This window comes from Scyliorhinus canicula, chromosome 5 (assembly GCF_902713615.1).
Source record: "Scyliorhinus canicula chromosome 5, sScyCan1.1, whole genome shotgun sequence".
Lineage (NCBI taxonomy): Eukaryota > Metazoa > Chordata > Chondrichthyes > Carcharhiniformes > Scyliorhinidae > Scyliorhinus > Scyliorhinus canicula.
This window is the reverse complement of record NC_052150.1, coordinates 126,059,938-126,077,630: the sequence shown is the minus strand read 5'-3', so window position 1 is coordinate 126,077,630 and position 17,693 is coordinate 126,059,938. Positions and strand designations below refer to the sequence as shown.

Sequence of the window (17,693 nt, the reverse complement as noted above, 5' to 3'; positions counted from 1 at the left end):
GGGACTGTCTGAATTTGTAATATTATCTGTAATTTTAAACACAACTTTCTGTATATAGTTCTCCACCACCCCCGCTGGACTCCTTTTTTAACAGGGGGTGAATGTGGTAGTCACCACTGATGTATATACTGTATATATAGGTGCTTTACGGTAAGGCCCCTGTACTACAGGTACGGGGGTAGATCCATGCCTGCTGGCTCCGTCCAGTAGGTGGAGTATAAAAATGTGTGCTCCCCGTACAGCAGCCATTTCGTCAGCTGCTGTAGGAGGCCACACATCTCAGTGTAATAAAGCCTCGATTACATCCTACTCTCGTCTTTGAGTAATTGATAGTGCATCAATAACCCTAGAAGCCGAGGTCAAAAGGCCAGTAACGGCCCGGGGAGCCTAAGGGAAAGTGTAGGATCAGGAAAATAGGTCCAGGCGGAAGAACATTAAAATAGTGGGTCTGCCAGAGGGGATAGAGGGCAGAGACCCAACAGGCTACATCACCCAAATGATTGGCAAGCTAGTGGGAAAAGAGGTATTCCCAAACCCACTGGAAATAGGGCGCACAGGTCGCTCCGACCCAAGCCCAAAGCCGGGGACCAGCCCAGAGCAATTATTGCGAAGCTGCACCGGTTCCAAGACCGGGAGGGAATTCTAAAGTGGGCCCGGAAAACAAAACAGAGCACATGGGAAGGGAAGACCATAAGGGTGCATCAGGACATTGGGGCAGACATGGCCAAAAAAAGGGCTCAATTCAACAAGGCGAAATCAGCACTGCACAAAAGCAAGGTAAAATTTGGGATGTTATTCCCGGCCAAACTCTGGGTAACATTTGAGGGGAAAGAGCTGTTTTTTAACACCCCAGCGAAGGCTGATGAGTTTGTTCGAGCGAACAAACTGGGGGAGGAGCACATGCAACCGCAATGAAAGTCATGGGGACGGAAAAGGAAGGGAAAACCAGAACAAAGAGCGGAGGACAGACTGCAAACAAGGACAATGGACTCATGAACTGTACACATGTGCGTTATGCCTTTCGTGGGACTGTGCTGTGTCGTTTCAGAGCTTCTCTCCTCTCTCAATGCAATGGGGGGGGGGGGGGAGCGAGGGAAATGAGGGTGAGGAAAGCAAACAGGAGGACGAGACAAGGGCCAGTAGGAGAAAGGTTAAACAGGGCCAGAACTGGGCGAATACTGGGAGGAGGGCCACTGTACTAACGAGGAGGGCCAGCAAGGGAGGGCAGGAAGGAAGGAGGGCTGCGGTGCGCCTCTCAGGGGAGGGGGAGCGCCTTGCACAAGAAGGGGAGGAGGGGCAGAAGGGGTGGGGAGAATTCAGGGGGGGGGGTCAAAGGGACAGGGGAAAGGGGGGGGGGAAGAGGATTCTGGGCGAGAACGCAGAACAAAAGAGAAGCAAAGAGAAGGTGAGATAGTGAGGCAGTACAGACATAGGCCTCGGCGGGCATGGAGCAGGGCGAGGAACCAAGAGGGTGCCGCAAACAGCCACTCGAAAGGGCATCAGGGCGAGGGAGACCCCAGAGCACAGGGACGCACCCGCGTGGCGTACACACAGCTGGTGGCCACATTGGGTGCTCCCTGGGCAAAGGGAAACCCCTGAGCGCTGGGGCTCAACCCCCATGGTGAGAGCAGTGACTCTGGCCATTTTAGATGTCCCACAAGCAAAGGGAAACCCCGGAGTGCAGGGGCACGTCCACCAGGTAAGTATGGGTGATTCCACAGGACCAGGGGGTCAGAAACCCCCCACCAGGATTGTTACCTGCAATGTAAGGGGACTCAACGGCAAAGTGAAATGACCCAGAGTGTTCGCCCACCTAAGAAGCCTAAACGCAGACATAATCTACTTACAAGAGACGCACCTGAGGGAGAAGGACCGACTGCTGGTAAGGAAGGGCTGGGTGGGACAGGTGTACCACTCATGCTACGGGTCGAGGGCTCGGGGGTAGCAATATTAATCAGCAAAAGGACGAGTTTTATGGGAACCAAGACAGTTATGGACCCAGGGGGAAGGTACGTCATGGTCAGCGGTGTCCTGGAAGGGGCACCTGTCGTACTGGTAAATGTGTACGCTCCCAACTGGGACGACATAGAATTCATAAAGAAGACCATGGCGGAAATCCCTGACCTTGACACACACCGACTGATTATGGGGGGGGGGGCGACTTTAACTGCGTGCTGGACCCACTGACCGACCGATCAAACCCCAGAACGGGGAAAACACCTGGCATGGCTAGGGGCCTTCATGGAACAGATGTGGGCGGTGGACCCATGGAGGTTCCTGCACTCGGGAGAAAAGGAGTTCTTGTTCTTTTCACAGATGCACAAGGTATAGACTGATATCGACTTCTTTGCAGTGGGGAAATCGGTGCTTCCAGGGATCACGGGAAAGGACTATTCCGCAATCGTTATCTCCGACCACGCTCCACATTATATGGATGAGAGGTTAGAGACAGGCCGGGCCCAGCGCCCCACATGGAGGCTGGACATGGGCCTCCTGGCCGACAAATCTTTCTGCCAAAAAATATCACAGGCCATTGGCGATTACGTTAGTAACAACCAAAACGGGGAGGTCTCACTCTCCACGTTCTGGGAGGCACTGAAGGCCGTGATCAGAGGAGAGATCATAGCCTACAAGGCAAGTAGGGATAGGGAAGAGAGGGTGGCCAGGCAACAGCTAGTCAACTCCATTCTGGAAGTCGATAGAAAATACTACGAGGCCCCGACCGTAGAGCTGCTGGCGGAGAGGAAAAAGCTGCAAATGGACTTTAACCTGCTATCCATTAGGAAAGCAGTGCTCCAACTCCGCCAGACACGGGGGACCTTTACTAACACGGAGTCAAGGCTGGCTGCCTATTGGCTCACCAGCTGAAAAAGCAGACAGCCACGAGGGAAATAGCGCAGGTAAAGGATAGCAGAGGCAGACTGGTAACAGAGCCAAAGGAAGTCATTCGGGCATTTGAGACCTTCTACTGGGGACTGTACACCTCCGAGCCTCCCGACGGGGATGCGGGAATGAAACAGTTCCTAGACAGACTGGAACTACCACTGGTGGGGGGGGGGGGGGGGGGGGGGAGGGGGAGACAGACTGGGGGAGCTGGAAGCACCAATAGACCTGGGAGAAATCATGGAGAGCATCAGCTCCATGCAGGCGGGGAAGGCACGGGACCCAACGGGTTCCCGGTGGACTTCTATAAAAAATACGCACCAGTCCTGGCCCCACACCTAAGGGACATTTTCGCGGACTCACTGGCGGGGGCACCTTGCCCCCAATGCTAGCGCAGGCCACAATCTCACTGATACGCAAAAAAGATAAAGACCTGACGGAATGTGGATCATACAGACCCATTTCACTGCTGAATGTGGATGCGAAAATACTCGCAGAGCTCCTGGCCAAAAGTCTGGAGGGCTGCGCACCAGAGGTGGTCGCAGAGAACCAAACGGGCTTTGTCAAGGGTAGGCAACTCACAGCGAACATCAACCCGCTGCTGAATGTGATAATGACCCCCCCCCCCCCCCCCCCCCCCCAGCCGCCGGGGAAAGACCACCAGGGGTGATCATCTCCCTGGATGCAGAAAAGGCCTTTGACAGAGTCGAATGGAGCTACTTCCTCGAGGTACTGGAACGGTTTGGGCTAGGAGAGGGATTGACTGCCTGGGCGAGACTCCTGTACAACGCTCCCAAAGTGAATGTCCAAGCTAACACCACCAGCTCTGAATACTTCCATCTACAGAGAGGAACAAGACAGGGTTGCCCTCTGTATCCACTCTTGTTCGCTCTAGCGATCGAACCCCTGGCGATAGCCCTGCGGGACGCAAAAAGCTGGAAGGGAATCCAGAGAGGAGACAGAGAGCACAGAGTCTCACTCTATGCAGATGAACTACTCCTCTGTGTCTCGAAGCCACAGCAGGGACTGAAGGCAATACTGCAAATACTGAAAGAGTTTGGAACCTTCTCAGGCTACAAACTTAACCTGGGCAAAAGCGAGACATTCCCAGTGAACCCAAAAGGGGGAGGGACAGAGCTGAAGGGGCTCCCATTTAAAATGACCCAGAACAGATTCCGTTACCTGGGGATCCAGATAGCCAGAGACTGGACACAGATCCACAAGTGGAACCTGTCCAGCCTGGTGGAGGAAGTAAGAAAAGACCTTCAAAGGTGGGGCTCACCCCGACTCTCCCTGGCGGGAAGAGTGCAGACGATCAAGATGAACGTACTGCCAAGGTTCCTCTTCCTGTTTAGATCCATCCCGATCTTCATCCCCAAGGCCTTTTTCCAAAGCATAGACAGGCTAATCATGGCGTTTGTGTGTGTGGGGGGGGGGGGGGGGGGGGGCAAGAACACGAGAATTCCCAAACCGACACTGCAAAGAGGGAAAGTCGGAGGGGGCCTGGCTCTATCGAATGTACAATACTACCACTGGGCAGCAATGGCAGAAAGAGTGAGGGATGGGTACAAGAACCCGACACAGATTGGGTACAATGGAGGAGGCATCCTGTAAAGGAACAACCCTCCGGACCCTGGCCACAGCTGCACTCCCATCCCCCTCAACAAGGTACACAATGAGCCCAGTGGTAGCGGCCACGCTGAGAACGTTGACCCAGTTGACAGCACTTCGAGATAAACAAAATGTCCCTTATGGCCCCCATCTGCGGCAATCACAGATTCCCCCCACCCATGCTAGATACAGTACCACCTTCAAAAGATGGAGGTGGGACGAGGGCACACTGACGGTCGGGGTCTTCTACATAGGGTGCAGACACTGGATGAACTGACGAGGAAGTGGAAACTAGCAAGACGACAGGAATTGAGACACCTCCAAATAAAGCACTTCCTCCGCAAACAGACAGTAGGGTACACCGGGGCCCCAGAAAGCACACTACTAGAGGACCTGAATGGCACAAACAGCGAGGGGGGGGGGGGGGGGGGGGGGGCTATGTGGGAAAATATACGGACAGCTACTGGACAGAACCCGAACACCACTGGATGGGACCAGACCAGACAAAAATGGGATGACGAACTGGGGACAGAGGTAGGATGGGGACTCTGGAGCGAAGCACTGAGCAGGGTGAGCTCCACCTTCTCCTGCGCAAGGATAAGCCTGATGCAGCTCAAAGTTGTGCACAAAGCGCCCCTGACCAGAACCCGAATGAGCAGGTTCTTCCCGGAGGTGGAGGACAAATGTGAGCAGTGCCAGAGGGGCCCGGCCAACCACACCCACATGTTTTGGGCTTGTCCCAAGCTTGCTGGGTTCTGGACAGCCTTCTCCGAGGCAATGTCCAAGGTTGTGAGGGTGAAGCCATGCCCAATAGTGGCAATGTTCGGGGTATTGGAGCAGCCAGAGTTACACATGGGAAGAGGGCCAACGCCTTTGCTTTCGCTTCCCTAATTGCACACCGGAGAATCCTGATCGGCTGGCGATCGGCAGCACCACCCAAAGCTGCAGACTGGCTCGCTGACCTCTCGGAATTTGGAGACGATTAAGTACGCCATCCGAGGGTCAGAGGAAGGCTTCCTGGATACTTAGGGGCAGTTCATCGGCCTGTTCCAAAACCTGTTGGAGGCAGCAACGAGGAGTAAGCCAGGAAAAAAAAAGAAACAAAGGACTGCGCAACCCGGGGGGGGGGGGGGGGGGGTTGAAAAATGGGGAAACCATAAGGGAAGAGAAAGGGCGCTGAAACCAATGGTGGGGGGTGCGGGGGAGGAGGAAGGGGGGATATCATAAACCGATCCAGAGGGCAGCAAAATGTACGTACAGTTAGTCAAATGCAGGACAAAACAAACCTCTCTGTAAAATAAAGCAAATTAGCGCGGGCAAGAAAAGTGTAATGTATATAAGTAACAATTGTTTATAAATATGAGAAAAGCCAATAAAAAGATTTTCAAAAAAAAAATGTTGGCTTTTATACCTCGTTTTAAATCTTAACACCCCTATCAGTAACCTCTACTAAGTTATTTTTCCTTTTAACTTTTCTCCTAATTTTCCCTATCTTTGAACCCATCTCTTCATGTAATAACCTGCTGCTTCGCTTTCCATTTATGTTTTTACTTCCCATTTTATTCCTTTTGGAATTATTGGGCCTATTCACTGAGTGCTCCTCAGTCACTATACCTTGTACTGCAGCCCTTTTTGATTTTTGACTGTGTCTTCTCTGCCTTACACTTTCCCTCTTACTGACTTTTGATTCTGTCCCCGTTATACTTCCCTCTGTCTTCCTGCATCGGTTTGCATCCCCCTACCACATTAGTTTAAACCTTCCCCAACAGCACTAGCAAACACCCCCTCTTAGACATTGGTTCCAGTCATGCTCAGGTGCCCGGTTTGTACTGGCCCCACCTCCCCCAGAACCGGTTCCAATGCCCCAGGTATTTGAATCCCTCCTTCTTGCACCATCTCCCGAGCCACGCATTCATCCTATCTATCTTGACATTCCAACTCTGACTAGCTCGTGGCACTGGTAGCAATCTTGAGATTACGACCTTTGAGGTCCTACTTTTTAGTTTAACTCCTAACTCCCTGAATTCAGCACGTAGGACCGAATCTTGTTTTTTACCTATATTGTTGGTGACTATATGCACCACGGCAGCTGGCTGTTCACCCTCCCCTCCCAGAATGTCCTGCAGCCGCATCCTTGACCATTGCACCAGGAAGGCAACATACCATCCTGGAGTCTCGATTGTGTCCGCAGAACTGCCGTCAATTCCCCTTACGATCGAGTCCCCTATCACTATAGCCCTGCCATTCTTCTTACTACTCTCCTGTGCAGCAGAGCCAGCCATGATGCCTTGAACCTGGCTGCTATTGCTTTCCCCTAGTGAGCCACCACCCTCAACAGTATCCAAAGCGGTATATTTTTTTTGCAGGGAGAAGACCGCAGGGGATACCTGCACTGCCTTTGTCTTTTGGTCACCCATTTTCTATCTCCCTCAGTAATTCTTAACTGCGGTGTGACCAACTCAGCGAATGTGCTATCCACGACGTCCTCAGCATCGCGGATGGTCCAAAGTGAGTCCATTTGCAGCTCCAGAGCCATCAAGCGGTCTAACAGGAGCTGCAGCTGGACACACTTCTTGTACGTGAAGGAGCCAGGGTCAGTGAACATGTTCCTGAACTCTCACATTGTACCCGAAGAGCATGACATGGGTCTGGGATCTCCTGCCACGTCTTAAACCTTACAGAACCAGCCCGCATACCGCTACTGGCATAGTCCCAGCTGAGCTGCTGATGGGTCATCGCTTGGGAATCAGGTTGAGCCTAGTACTTCTGAATTTTGCGGGGAGGGTGAAGACAAGACCGAGTTGTCAGAAAAGGAGCCGTAATTCAGATAATATGGAAAGAGCATTTGAGGTAGTGAAGACTTTTGAAAGTGGACCAAGTTGGGTACCGGGTGTCATGGTTGCCAAGTTGGGGCCGCTGTCCTATCAAGTGCAGAACAAGTTTTTGAAGAAACACCACAGACTATTTGAGGAGGTGCGTGTTGTCCCAGGGTCCAGTGGTACTGCCTGATCCAGTTGTGCCAGCAGGCAGTATTGGTGTTGGTCCAACGAGTGAAATGGTTGGTCAGCTAGTGGCAGGCCAAAGTGTTTCTCCCAGTGTAACTGAGGAAACAGTGGAAATGATGTTATGCTACCAGGAGAAAGTTCCAGTGAAGCAGGTCCAAATTAACCTACCTTTACAGTGGGACCTCAACCAGTTGAGCTACTCTGTTCCCAGAGAAAGAGAAAGTCCCCTGACAGACTGAGTTTCTGATGACCTGTCTTAAAAATTGTTCATTATTGCTAATGTTTGGGAGGTTGTATAAGTTATCAATGTACTATATTATAATGGACTTAAAGGGGGAGGGATGTAGTAGCTAGTCCCTTGTAAGGGGGACATACATCGGACGGGTCATGTGATCAAATCGGCCAATGGAGAACGAGTGTGGGAATCTCTGTGCCGAGAGCTATTTTTTGCAGCCAGTTGTGATCCTTGTGCCGAGAATGAAGACATAGTTTATTGTACTCTGTGTATCATTTGTATTTATAATAAACCCTTTGTCATGATATGCACTCATGCGCATAATGAGATACAGACAGGCAGTGACAGACACCCAGTACAGTCAATCAACACACAGGACAGAACACAACCAATCACCAGGCAGAACACGAGAAGGTGGTCTCGCACTATAAAACACATGAGGCATCAATCCACTGCCTCTTTCCACTGGTGACAACTGTAGTGACAGTCAGGGTGTATATATCAGTTAGCACCTTCTACACGTGGCTCAGAGCTAGTATGGTTTAGTTAGTTATAGCAAGCATGCTTAGATTAGTAGAGTGTCAAACCCACAGCGCCCTGTGTGCACTGCTTAACAAGTTCAATAAAGCGTATTGAACCAACATCACAGTTTGGAGTCTACTTTCAAGTACAACTGCATCCAGTTGCAGTCTGTGTTACCCTAGGTTGATGAACATGACATGGTACCAGGAGTGGGTACTTACTATAACTAACTAGACCAGACTAGCTCTGAGCCACGTGTAGAAGGTGCTAACTGATATATACACCCTAACTTTCACTACAGTTGTCAGCAGTGGAAAGAGTCAGAGGATTGATGCCTCGTGTGTTTTATAGTGCAAGACCACATTCTAGTGTTCTGCCTAGTGATTAGTTGTGTACTGTCCTGTGTGTTGATTGGCTGTACTGGCTGACTGTCACTGTCTGTCTGTATCTCATTATGTGCATGAGTGCATATCATGACACCTTTCATTGTTTGTTAGCCAACTGGTGATTGGCAATCATTCCAATAACTACAGCCGTTCAGGGAGAGCCAGTAGCAGGGGGGCCATGTTCAGGAAGAGCCGGGAGCAGCAGGCTGTGTTCAGGGAGAACCGGGAGCAGGGTGTGGTATTTCGGGAGAGCCGGCAGCTGGGAGGCCATGTTCACAGAGAACTGACAGCAGGGGGCCATGCTCAGTGAGAACGGGAAGCAAAGGCCGGAGTTCATCGAGAGTAAGGAGCAGGGGGCTGAGTTCTGGAAGAGCCAGGAGCTAGGGTCCCAATTCAGGGAGAGCCAGCAGCAGGGGGGCCATGTTAACAAAGAGCCGGGTGCAGGGTGTGGTGTTTAGGGAGAGCCGGGTGCAGGGTGTGGTGTTTAGGGAGAGCCGGGAGCAAGGGGCCAGTTCGGTGAGAGCCGGGAGCAAGGGGCCATGTTTGGTGAGAGCCGGGAGCAAGGGACCATGTTGGGTGAGAGCCGGGAGCAAAGGGCCATGTTGGGTGGGAGCCGGGAGCAAAGGGCCAGTTCGGTGAGAGCCGGGAGCAAAGGACCAGTTTGGTGAGAACCGGGAGCAAGTGGCCGTGTTTGGTGAGAGCCGGGAGCAAAGGGCCATGTTCGGTGAGAACCGGGAGCAAGGGGCCATGTTTAGGGAGAGCCGGGAGCAAGGGGCCATGTTTAGGGAGAGCCGGGAGCAAGGGGCCAGTTCGGTGAGAACCGGGAGCAGTGGCCAGTGTTCGTCTAGAATTGGGAGCAGGGGGCAGAGTTCTGATAGAGCCAAGAGCAGGAGGCCGTGTTCAGGGAGAGACGGGACTAGGAGGCACTTCGGGGAGAGACGGGAATAGGGGGCCCTGTTCAAGGAGAATGGAGAGCAGGGGGCTGTGTTCAGGGAGAAATGGGAGCAGGGGGCTGTGTTCAGGGAGAGACGGGAGCAGGGGGGCAGTGTTCAGGGAGAAACGGGAGAAGGGGGCTGAGTTCAGGGAGAGACGGGAGCAGGGGGCCCTGTTCAGGGAGCAGGGGGCCCTGTTCAGGGAGCAGGGGGCCATGATCAGGGAACATGGGGAGCACGGGGCCATGTTCAAGGAACATGGGGAGCAGGGGGCCATGTTCAGGGAACATGGGGAGCAGGGGGCTGTGTTCAGGGAACATGGGGAGCAGGGGGCCATGCTCAGGGAACATGGGGAGCAGGGGGCCATGTTCAGGGAACATGGGGAGCAGGGGGCCATATTCAGGGAACATGGGGAGCAGGGGGCCATGTTCAGGGAACATGGGGAGCAGGGGGCCATGTTCAGGGAACATGGGGAGCAGGGGACCATGCTCAGGGAACATGGGGAGCAGGGGGCCATGCTCAGGGAACATGGGGAGCAGAGCCATGTTCAGGGAACATGGGGAGCAGGGGGCCATGTTCAGGGAACATGGGGAGCAGGGGGCTATGTACAGGGAACATGGGGAGCAAGGGGCTATGTTCCGGGAACATGGGGAGCAGGGGGCCATGTTCAGGGAACATGGGGAGCAGGGGGCCATGTTCAGGAAACATGGGGAGCAGGGGGCCATGTTCAGGGAACATGGGGAGCAGGGGGCCATGTTCAGGGAACATGGGGAGCAGGGGGCCATGTTCAGGGACCATGGGGAGCAGGGGTCTATGTACAGGGAACATGGGGAGCAGGGGGCTATGTTCAGGGAACATGGGAAGCAGGGGGCCATGTTCGGAGGAGCTGGGAGAAGAGCCATGTTCAGGGAACATGGGGAGCAGGGGGCCATGTTCAGGGAATATGGGGAGCAGGGGGCCATGTTCAGGGAACATGGGGAGCAGGGGGCCATGTTCAGGGACCATGCGGAGCAGGGGGCCATGTTCAGGGAACATGGGGAGCAGGGGTCTATGTACAGGAAACATGGGGAGCAGGGGTCTATGTACAGGGAACATGGGGAGCAGGGGTCTATGTACAGGGAACATGGGGAGCAGGGGGCTATGTTCAGGGAACATGGGAAGCAGGGGGCCATGTTCAGGGAACATGGGAAGCAGGGGGCCATGTTCGGAGGAGCTGGGAGCAGAGCCATGTTCAGGGAACATGGGGAGCAGGGGGCCATGTTCAGGGAATATGGGGAGCAGGGGGCCATGTTCAGGGACCATGGGGAGCAGGGGGCCATGTTCAGGGAACATGGGGAGCAGGGGTCTATGTACAGGGAACATGGGGAGCAGGGGTCTATGTACAGGGAACATGGGGAGCAGGGGTCTATGTACAGGGAACATGGGGAGCAGGGGGCCATGTTCAGGGAACATGGGGAGCAGGGGGCTATGTTCAGGGAACATAGGGAGCAGGGGCCATGTTCAGGGAACATGGGGAGCAGGGAGCCATGTTCAGGGAACATGGGGAGCAGGGGGCCATGTTCAGGGAACATGGGGAGTAGGGGGCTATGTACAGGGAACATGGGGAGCAGGGGGCCATGTTCAGGGAACATGGGGAGCAGGGGGTCTATGTACAGGGAACATGGGGAGCAGGGGGTCTATGTACAGGGAACATGGGAAGCAGGGGGCCATGTTCAGGGAGAGCTGAGAGCTGTGGTCAGTGTTTGGGGAGTACCGGCTGCTGGGATGCCATGTTCCCGGCGATATGGGAGCACTGCAGAGGGGGATACGTTGCTGCAGAGGGGGAGCAGTGGATATTGTTCATGCTGAGATAAGTGTCTGATCTCCAAAGTCCCATAGATTTAATTCTCCTAATACTCTTGAAAGCCATGATTGAATCACCATCCAACACAATCTCAGACTATGCATTCCAGATCCTAATCACTTGCTGAGTCAAGTAGTTTTTCCTTCTCAGCATTGGTACTTTTGCCAGTCACTTAGCCAGTTTCTTCTGGTTTTCGACCCTGCCACCAATGGCACCAGTTTCTCCCTATCTACTCTGTCCAGAACTCTCCTCTAAACCTCCTCTTCAAGGAAAATAGCTCCAGTGTCTCCAATTAGCCACATAACTGATGTTCCTAGCTTGGAACCATTCTCGTACATCATTTTTGCATCCCCCCAAAACCTTCACATCCTTCCTGAGGTGTTCTGCCTAATATTGCAGTTGAGGCCAACCCAGTGTTTCCATTGTAGCTTACTTGCTTTTGTACTATATCCCTCTATTTTTAATGTCCAAGATTCCATATGCCTTTCTAACCATTTAACCTGCCACCGTCAATGAATTCTACATGTTCCTGAACCCCATTTTGTGCCCTTAATTTTCTCTTGATTCTCCTTGTTCGTCCTGCCAAAATGTATCACTTCACAGTTCCCTATGAAATTCCATCTGCCACAAGTCTGCTCATTCTGCCAGACTGTCTGTATCCTCTTGAAGTCATTCATGATCCTCCTCAGTTTACAATACTTCCAAATTTGAGTCATCTGTAAATGTTGAAATCTGACATTCAGATACACCCAAGTCAAAGTCATTTGTATATATCGAGAAATGCAGTGCTCCTGGTATCCCTTCCTCCAGTCCCTGAATGAACCATCCACCACTAACCTAAACCTCAAGATGCTGTGATCATAAGTTCATAAGATTTAGGAGCAAAATGGCGACTTCTGGTGGTGGCCACGGTGTGAATGATCGCACACAGGGCAGCTCCTGCTTGAAGGCATAGAAAAGAGCACTTTTTACATGGAAATGGGAGTAACTTTGACGGAAAAGTACAGCTGAAGGTTGGAGAAGAAGTTCCCCCGTGGACTGGCATATCTGCTGGTTACCAAACCCGGCAGAAGAAGGTGAAAGACATGGCCAAGGAGTTGGAAGAGACCTGTGGTGCAGCAGCCATTGGAAAGATGGCGGAGAGGGAAGGGTAGTGCAAGCTGGAATGCCCCAGATGGAACAGTTGATGGCCTTCATCAAGAAAGAGATCTGTCAGCAGAGGAAGGAGGATCGCTCAAAGGCCATCAAAAGGGCTGTGGCACCCCTGAAGGGGTGAGATGGAAAGGGTCGAAAGGTGTTTGGAGGCACAGGGGTCACAGATCCAAGAGATTGAGAGGGTGATGTTGGACCACAGCGATCAAATGGTGGCATTGGAGGCGGAGGTGTGACTCTTAGGAGACCTTTGCAAGACGCTAAGAGCAAAAGTGGAAGAGCAAGAGAACAGGTCGAGAAGGCAGGACATGCGTATTGTCGGTCTACCTGGAGTGGAAGGCACGAGTGCCACGAGGTACGTTTTGAGGATGCTGGCGGGGTTGGTGGCGGAGGGGGTGCTACACAAGCCCCCTGGGGTGGATAAAGTGCACAGGTCCCTGAGACAGAAGCCAAGAACTGGGGAACCGCTGCGTGCGGTGAACGTAAGACTCCACATGTTTGTGGAAAAAGGGAATATCCTGCAGTGGGCCAGGGAGAAGCGGAACTGCGAATGGGAGGGGAACAAGGTCCGAATAAACCAGGACATTGGAGCTGAACTGGCAAAATTGCGGGCTGAATTCAATAGGGCCAAGGCGGTGCTGTATCGATGGCAGATCAGGTTTGAGATGCTCTGCCCGGTGAGACTATGGGTGACTTATGAGAGCAGGGAATATTATTTTGAGAACCCAGAAGCAGCCAATGACTTTATCAAGGAGCACAAACTGGGAGAGAACTGAACTTTATTGGGAGCCAGAGGTGCTGGCACTTTGCAGTAATGGAAGAAACAGGTAGAGATGGGGTTGGAGGGAAGGCTAATTTTCCTTTGTTGGGTTGACAATGGTTAGCAGGAGTGAAAGGTTTGTAAGGGCATGGCCGAACCCCATCCTGCTGCCTGTTGCAGAGTTCTTCTATTTTGTTTGCCTTTGGGGGAGACGACCTGTGGTCTGAGATATATTTTTGTTTGTGTGGGTGAGGTGTGCGGGGAGCCTTCTACACAGTACAAAGTGGGGGAGGGGTGGGGGGAAGGGAGGGAGATGCGAGGTGGCAGGGTTGAAGAAGAAGCATGGTCAGGGGCGGAGAAGGGGGTCATCTTGGATGGGTCCGATACAGGGTGAAATTAGAAGAAGCAGAGCTGAAAAGGGAGGATGGCGGCCGGAAGAGGGGATTGAGGCGTAAGTTCCCAGTAAGGTTTATAACATGGAACGTGCAAGGACTCAATGGACCAGTGAAAAGGTCTTGAGTGTTCACGCACCTCAGGAGTTTAAAGGCAGAGGCGGTCGTTCTGCAGGAGACGCACCTCTGTGTGAAGGACCAGGTTAGTTTGAAAAAGGGATGGGTGGGTCAGGTGTTCCACTCAGGGTTTGACTCAACATTGCGGGGGGTGGCCATCTTGATGAGCAAGAAGGCGGGATTTGTAAGTGCGAAGGAAGTGAGGGGTCCGGGTTGAAGATATGTGGAGTATATTGAATATGGTGAGTGGGCTATTGGAGGAGATGCCGGTGGTGTTGGTGAATGTATATGCACTGAATTGGGACAATGTTGGATTTCTGAAGGGGTTGCTGGTAACGATCCTGGACTTGGCCATGCATCAGTTGATTACGGGAGGAGATTTTATTGTGTCCTAAAGCAGGGGGTGGATAGATCGAGCTCCATGTTAATGGGAAGGATACAAATGGCTAAGGATCTGGGAGGGTTCATGGAAAAGATAGGTACGGTGGACCCGTGGGGCTTTAAGAACCCAGGGGAAGGGAGTCCTCCTTTTTCCCATATGGTTACAGAATGTACCCCAGAATTGACTTTTATGTGGTGTGCCGGGAGGTGTTGGTCGGAGTGGAGGGGGTAGAGTACGCGGGGCTAGTAATTTCAGACGATATGCTCCACTGGCTGAAGATTCGGCTTAGATCGGGATGGGAGCAAAGGCCGGGATGGAGGCTTGATTCAGGGCTGTTCGCAGAAAGAGGGTTCTGTGATAAGGTGCGATCGGTGATTAAAGACTATGCAGAGTTGAACCAGAACGGGGAGGTGTTGGCGGTCACATCTTGGGAGGCACTGTAGGTGGTGGTCTGAGGGGAGATTATCTTGTTCAAGGCACATGAGAATAGGAAAAGGAGGGAGTATGGGCGCTTAATGAACGAGATAGTCAAAGTAGATCTGGAGTATTCGAGGGTGCCCACCACGGACGGATTGGCGAGAAGTAAAAAGTTGCAGGGGCATCTTGATCGTTTGACGACGGGGAGGGTGGTGGGGTAGCTGCGCAGGGCTAGGGGGGTGCAGTACGAGTACAGGGAGAAGGCGAGTCGAATGCTAGCACACTAACTACAGAGACAGGCCACGTCCAGGAAAATATTGTGGATATGGACAGAGACAAGGGAGATGGTGATGGAGCCAGGGAGGATAAATGAGAAGTTTTGGGAATACTATAAGGAGCGAACCTGATGGGGGCGCGGGGGGGGCGGGGGGGGGGGGGGGGGGGCGGGGGGGGGGGAGAGGACATGGGGTGGTTTTTGGAAGGGCTGGAGTTTCCGCAGATGGAGGAAGAGAAGAGCCAGGCACTAGTGGAGCCATTGGTGCTGAGGGAGATATCAGACCGTATAAGGGGTATGAAGTCGGCAAGGCCCCGGCTCCCGATGGTTCCCGGCAGAATTTTGTGAGGAGTTTGAGACGGAACTGGCACCGCATATGTTGGAGGCTTTTAGTGAGGCATCGGAGAAGGGGGAGGTGCCGGAGACGATGACGCAGGCAACGATCACATTGATACCGTAGAAGGGGAAGGATCCATTAAAATGTTACATCCATTAGATGTAAAAGTGCTGGCTTAGTTGGTGGCGGGAAGGATGGCAGGTTGTGTCCCGGGGCTGGTCGCGGAGAACCAGGCAGGCTTCATAAAGGACAGGCAGCTTTCTAGTAATACAAGGAGGCTGTTAAATGTGATCATGACTCCGTTGAGAGGTCAGGGAGTGGTGCCCATGGATGTGGAGAAGGCATTTGACCGTGCGGATGGTGGTATTAGTTTCAGGTCCTGGGAAGGTTCGGGATTGGGTGAAGTTTGCGGCGTGGGTGCGCCTTTTATATGTGGCACTGGTGGCAAGTGTACGGACCAATGATATGGGCTCACAAAATTTTGGGTTACACAGGGGAACAAGGCATGGGTGCCCACTGTTGACCCTGTTGTTCGTGCTAGCTATAGATCCTCAAGCAATGGCCCTTCGGGTGTCAGTAGAGTAGCAAAGGATTACGAGGGGGAGTAGGGAGCATCGGTTGTCGTTATATGCGCTCGACCTATTACTGACATGTTGGACATACTGGGGATCAGGGGAGGATTATGGACTTATTAGGGAGGTTCGGGGCATTCTCAGGATTGAGGTTGAATGTAGGGAAAAATGAAGTGGTTCCTGGTTGAACGAGTTGGGTCAGAGACCCAACCTAGTGGGGTTACCATTTAAAATAGCCAGAGGCAGGTTTAGATATCTGGGGATTCAGGTAACGGGAGAGTGGGTGACACTGCATAAATGGAATTTAACAAAGCTGGTTGAGGAGGTTAGGGAGGATCTGTAGAAGTGGGACACGCTGCATCTGACTCTGGCAGGGAGGGTCCAAGTGGTGAAGATGAACGTCCTGCCAAGATTTCTGTTCATATTCAAGTGCTTCCAATTTTTGTACCAAATACCTTTTTCCGGAAACTGGATACGATTATCTCACAGTTTGTGTGGGCAGGGAAGGTACCAATGGGCAGGACGGCCCTATTACAGAGGCCGAGGCAAAAGGGAGGGGGGCTTGCCAGCCATGCTGGATTATTATTGGGTGGTGAATGTGAAGAAGGTGAGGCGGTGGTGGAAAGCAGAGGGGGCAGAATGGGTTAGGATGGAGGAAGAATCCTGTAGGGGGTCCAGCCTGTGGGCTATGGTGACGGTGGCATTGCCACTGGTGCCGAGGAAATACATGGAGAGCCCAGTGATGCAATCCACAGCGAAGGTCTGGAATCAGTTGAGGAGGCACTTTAGGATAGAGGGGACGTTGGTGTTAACACCGCTGTGCGAAAACCACGGATTCAAGCTGGGGAAGGGGACAGATGGTATGTGTAGGAAGTGGAGCTGGTTAAGGTGAGAGATCTGTACCTGGGAGGGAGGTTTGCCTGTGTAGAGGAATAAAGAAGAGAGTAGAGCCCTGAGAGAAAGTGAGTTTAGACACTTGCAGGTAAGGGATTTTGTGTGGAAGGTTTGGAAAGAGTTCTCCAGTCTACCGAAGAATGGCCTGCAGGAGCGACTGCTGCTTTTGGACGTGGAAAGGGAGCGCAGGATTGGAGACATATATGGGTGGCTGGGAGAGCAAGGGGGCGAGCAGTGGGAGGGGGAGCTGGGAGGGGTGGTGTGGCCAGCAAACCATGCACATATGTTCTGGGGCTGCGAAAAGCGTGAGAGATTCTGGGAGGGAGTGTTTGCGGCACTAATGAGGATTGTGGGGGAGGAGGTTGGGCCAGACTCTTTTGTGGCGATATTTGGGAAATCGGAGAAGCCGGAGCTGATGGAGGGGAGAAAGCCGTTGTCATGACCTTCGCCTCTCTGGCTGCCCGGTGAAGGATCTTACTGGAATGGCGGTCGGCAACACCGCCGGGGGTGGCGGACTGGCTGGGAGACTTATACGACTTTCTCCATCTGGAAAAGATCAAATAAAAATTGAGGGGTTCAGCGAAGGGCTTGGAGGCAATGGGGGGATGTTCATGGCAATGTTTGAGGGGCTAGTGAAAATGGAAAAAATTCGTCCAAACTGTGTAATTGTGTTTTGGGGAGTTTGTTCCCCAGATTGTTTATGTTTTGTAACCGTTTGAATAAGTTTGGAATGAAATACATTTTAGTAAATAGGATTAGGCCAAAAAAAGAATTACGCCATTTGGCCCATCGAGTCTGCTTTGCCATTCGATCATGGCCTATGATCTCATCTTTGCCTTAATTCCACCATCCTGCTTGTTCTCTATAACCCTTCAATCCATTACCAATTAAAAATCTAGCTAACTCCTCCTTAAACCTACTCACTGTCCCAGCACCCACCGCACTCTGGGGAAGCGAATTCCACAGATTCACAACCCTT

General features: G+C 52.5%; 1 protein-coding gene across 1 annotated transcript in view; it reads right to left on the bottom strand.

Annotated features, from left to right (window-relative positions):
- Positions 1 to 17,254, bottom strand: part of nfx1 (nuclear transcription factor, X-box binding 1) — a 147,277-nt gene extending 130,023 nt beyond the window's left edge. The window contains exon 1 of the mRNA XM_038797589.1: positions 17,193 to 17,254. The gene's annotated coding sequence lies outside the window, so the exon portion shown is untranslated. The remainder of the gene's footprint in view (positions 1 to 17,192) is intronic.
- Positions 17,255 to 17,693: the final 439 nt, after the last annotated feature.